Source organism: Mesoplodon mirus (assembly GCF_964341445.2).
Source record: "Mesoplodon mirus genome assembly, chromosome: 2".
NCBI lineage: Eukaryota > Metazoa > Chordata > Mammalia > Artiodactyla > Ziphiidae > Mesoplodon > Mesoplodon mirus.
The window spans coordinates 676724-682770 of NC_138977.1; positions in this window are offsets into that span (position 1 = coordinate 676724).

The window sequence follows — 6047 nt, forward strand, 5'->3', positions numbered from 1 at the left end:
AATCTCCACAATGCTGTCAAGATGATATAAAATACGTATGTGACTACTTTAAGCTTCTCCTACAAATCAGAACTAAGGGAAAAAATGGGTAAATTTATTTTTTAAATCTTAGAGTCAAGAAGGCCCTGTTAAAAAATAAATTAAAAGCCTCAAAGAAAAATATTACTAGATTATTTTTACTACCTAAGTATTAACTATTTTGAAGGCAAAAAATACCACAAAACTAAGACGGAAAATTAAAAACAGGGAAAAATGATCTGCAACACAACAAAAAAGGCTCATTTCCTTCAAATAAGAGGAGCAGTATGGTGTCATAATTGAGAGCAAATTCAGGTACCTAAACAACTGCTTAAATGTGAACCCTGGTTCCTCCCCTTTACTAGCTATGACTTTGGGCAAGTTTGGCCTCAGTTTGTCTCTAAAAGGTAGATAGTAACAGCTTCTACTTCACAGAGTTATTGTCAGGATTAAGCATAAAGTGCTTAAAATAGTATTTTGCATATAAGCACTATAAATGTATTTACTAATTAATATAATACAATATATAATTAATAGTAATTTCTAATAAAATAATACTGTTGTATAATAAATTAATAAAACAAACGGCTGACCAGGGACTGCAAACTCAAATTCATTCATTTACTCAAGAAATGTTTATTAAGGACCAACTAATGAATGGAAAACAGAGGACAGAGGCCCAGGAGTGTGCCAGGCGCTACTCCTTATGTCTGGGATCCAACAGCAAGTAACAGACCGAAATTCCTCCCTTGTATAGCTTATACTCCAGTAAGGAAAACAAATGATAATACAGGTAATATGTAAATAATATATGTTAAAAGATAACAGTAGGGGGAAAAAGAACAGAGACAGGGCACATGGGTGGGGAAGAGGTTTGCAGAAGACAGGGTGCAATTTTAAACAGATAACCAGCATAGGCCTCCCTATAACACTGAGGAACCTGGCCATTGCAGTTATTGGGGAAGAACATTCAACACAAATGGAAAAATGAGGGCAGAGGCCCAAGAGTAGAAGCGTGCGTGGCACATATAAGGTACAGCAAGGGGACCAGCATGGTAAAGCCAAGAGGGGAACAGTGGGAGATGAAGTCAGCGAGGTAACAAGCTGCCTCATCACACAGACCTTGTAAGTCAGGTGCCGAAGGACTTCAGGATTTATTCTGAGTAAATGAGGAGTCACTGGAGATTTTGAGCACAAGGGTAATATGATTTTTCATTTTAAAAGGAACGCCTGGCTATTGTATTGTTCTACTAAGCAGAGAGAAGTGCACAAAGTTGGAAAGGGCTGAACAGAAGGTATCTTCCCGCCAAACTGAAGTATTCAAATACAGGTTGGACATGCTGGAGAGATTCAAACAAAGGGTGCATTGCTGGACCATGTGGCTTTTAACATTCCTTCCAAAATTTAGAACAAAGAGAGTTCACGCATAGACCCTGCCTTAAAAGGACTTACAATCCAGGAAAGAGTAATATCACCATCATCATCCAGTTAGGTACCTTCTATGTTTTAAGCCTGCATTTCAGAGAGCATTATCTCTACAAGAGATTCATAGTTCCTTGAAAACAAAATGTTGCAGGGTTAAAAAAAAAAAAAAAAAGGAAATTAATTCAATTAAAAAAACAGTAATAAAAACTGTAGAGACCAAACAAAATACCTGCAGACTTTCTGTGGTTTAAACTCTGGGCTGCATAAGAGCAGAGATCCCACCTGCCTTGAACACTTTCCCTGTTACCCACCACAGTGCTTGGTACACAGTAGGTACTCAGTAATTATTTGTTGGATGAATAATCTAACAGAAAATTCAAAAAAATCCTTAACATAACTTCATACACTTTGGGCAGGTATGCATTAAATTGGAATGATTTTTTTGAGGAAAATTTGTTAATATTTATTAAAATCTAAAATGTACATATACTCAGTAATTCAATTACTAAGAAATTAACCTACAGGTATAGTTGCACAAGTATATAAAGATATATGCACATGCATGTTCACTGAAACATTGTATGCAAAATAAAAAATCTAAAAACTATCTAGTTGTCTACCAATAGAGGAGTGATTTAAAAATTATGGTATAACTACACAATGGAATGTTACGTAGTTATTAAAGAATGTCATACATTTGTGTGTGCTGATATAGAAAAATATTCAAGAAATATCACATGAGAGTAAGTTGGAGAACAATACATTTTACTATATATCAACCGTGTGTTTTGTTTAAAGATATATATGTATACACTCACAGATGCTTGTAAATACAAAAATTAAGGTATACAATTTTGGAAAAACTTACAAGGAACTTTAACAGTAGTTATCATTGGTAAGTAGGAATAAGGACTTAAGGGACCTTCATTTGTCACTTTTCTGTGACTATCAGGAGTATGCTACTTTTATTAAAAGCAGAAAGCCCTTTCAGGGATTTCCCACTCCTCCGTAAAGATAAAATCTAAACTCTTTTTTAGAAAAGTCATAAAGGTCCTTTCCCAACCTGGCCCACCTACCCCTCTCCAACTTCATTTCTTACTATATGTCAACAACAACACTTATCTAGCTGCAATTTTGCAAATGTGCCATGTTCGCAGATACCAGCCTTTGCATCGGCTGCTCCCCCAGTCCTTCCTCACTTTCTTTGCCTTGCCCACTCTTAATGTTTTCCCAAAAAACCCTTGTCGACCCTCCCTTCTCAACGCCAAATTAGGTACCGTATTCCTCTGTACTGCTACCAACTCAGAGTGCTGGGCTGTCAACCCCTACCCCTCCTCCTCTCCAGCCCCCGACAGAGTTTCAGAAGGGTCTAGTCTTTTATTTCCAGATCTCTACCACAATGTACATTCCCTGGCATATGTTTAATGCTCAATGAATGAGACAGGGAGAGAGAGACATTGTGGTTTAACTAGAAGTAACGGACCTGGGTTCTACTTCTCAGTCAACAGACCTTTGACAAATCTCTTTACACTTTTACCTTTACGAATTTCTGAAATTCCATTTTATGCTTATTTCTGCATTCATTTATTGACCACATGATATACTCTGCATGACAACAGGCACTTTATACACATTATCTCATTTAGTACTTACCCTGTGAGGTAAGTATTCTTTTCCATTTTAAAAATAAATAAACTAAGACTAAGAGAGACAAAAGTCATAGCACTTGTAAGGTAGATATGCAAATTAGAGACCCGTCTGCCTAAATAGTGGACTCCTAAACCCCTACTTTATATTACCCTCGTTTTAGTTATTTAATAATCTGAGATCTCCAAAGAGTGATATAATTTGCCAGAGATCATAAAACTTATAAACTGCAATACCAGTACCTGAATCCAGACTTCTTTCATAATAGTTTAAAAAAAAAAGGTTAAAATAGCTAATCAATCATTCATGCCTTCTTTGAAAAACTACAACACAATTAAAAAAAAAAAATCACAACACTGTACAAACTTAAGAGGGGAAAAAAATCTATCAACAAAAACTTTTGGGGGCTTCCCTGGTGGCGCACTGGTTGAGAGTCCGCCTGCCGATGCAGGGGACACGGGTCCGTGCCCCGGTCCGGGAAGATCCCACATGCCACGGAGCGGCTGGGCCCGTGAGCCATGGCCGCTGAGCCTGCGCGTCCGGAGCCTGTGCTCCGCAACGGGAGAGGCCACGACAGTGAGAGGCCCGCGTACCGCAAAAAAAAAAAAAAAAAAAAAAAAAAAAAAAATTGATGTCCCTAAAAGGATTATTCCAGGAGCTATTATCAGGCCTCAAAATTGTGTTCAATGCCTAAAAACATCTGAGAATCACTATACCTTCCTCTTAAGAGCATCACAAGGAACACCAGCATATTTAAGCCCACAAAAAGTTTTAGTTAAACAAACCTTTCAGTTTTGTTTAACTCAGTGTTTTCCAAACATTTCAATATGATACCCTAATTCTCCTTAGTACCTCTATTAGCTTTCTATAGAGCCATTTGGAAAATGGGTGTATTAACTGCTTCTTGTATAGTTTCATGTTCCCTCACTATCCTCTTTTACCTTTAAAAGCATGAGGGCCAAGACTGAAAAGTCCACCAGTAGAGAGAAAGATTACATGTTTTACACAGCTGCATGACACAGTTCAAATTAAGCAAACTGTCAAAAAAACAAAAACCAAAAAACCCAAATCTGTCCTAGCCTATATCAAGTGACCAGATTTTAGAGTCATACCGAATTTCATCTTCTTAGGTTTAACCAACCAGTTCTTCCCACCCTCCTCTCTAATCCAACTGGTGCTCCATACGTGAAATGACCTAACTTATCCCCCTCTTCCAAGACACAACTTTCACATATGTGCAAGCTTAATTAAGAGTTATCTTTCCAAATATAATTTAAAAAAACAACTTAAATCTGCCCTAGTCTAACCAGCGAATAGTAACAGAATTCAACATTGGCTTAAACAGTCAACATTCTGTCATCCTTGTAATAAAACAGAATATCCACCCATTAATATTATTTGGGTACTGATAATTCATTTTAAAAATGTATTTACACTTGAAGAACAGGTACATGTGATACCCTAAAGAACTTTTGTTTTAAATAATAAAGCTACATTGTAAAGGCCCATCTCCAGAAAAGGTAAAAAGCTGTTCAGCTTTTCCTTAATTCCTCCTTCCATGTTCATTTCATCAGGCTAGTAATGCCTCATTTCTCTTCATATAATTTTCAGATTCTTTTAATTTACTGGCCTCATATATTTACTAAATGGCAGAAGCAGGAAAGAAGTCTTATCAAGGGAAAAGTCTTAAGGCTGTACATTCAGCTAACTGTGTACCTTATACTATACTTCAGGAATATATTTTATTAATGTGACATCAAATCCCAATAAATAAATAAATGTATTATTAATAGATTCTTATAAAAGAGATGCTACTCTTTGACAATCAAAATCATTAACGAGAGAAAGATTAGTTAACCAACCTCTTGTCTTTAAACACAATTTTTTTCTACTATCACTCCTTTAAAATCAAAAGCATTTTAAATGATACAACTACTTTTCTTTGTTTAAGATGGTTTTTATTCTAGGTTTTGCCATTATACCGTCACTGAAGACTTTACAGTAAGAAAATATTATAATTGCAAGTGGACCTTAAACCACCTCCAATTTTATACATTGGAAAATCAAGAGTAAGTAAGGTAAGGAAATTTGCTTAAGGTCACAAAACTAGTAACTGAAAAGACCTGAGGCTCAAGCCCTCAGAGATTTATAAACTCTGGCTCTCTTCTATCATTTAGTCTAGAGGAACTTTAATGGAATAAACATCCCACAGGACATCATACTGGCCCACTACACTAAAGACATCATGTTGATACAATGTAGAGAAAAGCAAAGTGTGAGATTTCCATTTTTAACACAGGCTGCAGGAAAAAGAATGAGGAAAAAAAGCCTCTAGTTTAATATGCTACCTTACACATGAAATTTACTGCCTATAAACATAATAGATAAATACGGTTTCTGCTTCCATTTTATCCAAAGAAGTCTTGGACCTTTTTTTTTTTTTTACTGTAATGCGTAGCCTGCTCTAAATGGCTGATTTCTGCAACTCACCCCACCCCTCCAATTACTTTATAGACATATATTTTGGGTTAATCCATGTCACTGACGTTATATTTTTGAAGACATTATCTAAAGCCCCCAATAGGCCAGACTCCACATTAAAGACTCTTTTCACTAAACAAATACTAGAAACGTATATGTTATATTCACTACATTTCAAGAAATCTCAATCAAAATATAAAAACTTGAAATTACGGAAGTATAAGATACACTGGAAAGTCACCAATCCTACCCTCTCTTTAAAAAGGAGTATGTTCTTAAAGTCTCCAAAACACAAGTAACATATACACATATCTAAGTCACAATTAAGAAAGTTTAAAAATATCTAACATGAAGACCATACTTAATTTAACCAAAATACATTTCTAAAAGGGCCAGAATTCAAGAACCTCAACCAGAGAATTATAAATCAAATCTAAAACAGGCATACAATATCTTTATATTCATTCCAAAATGTT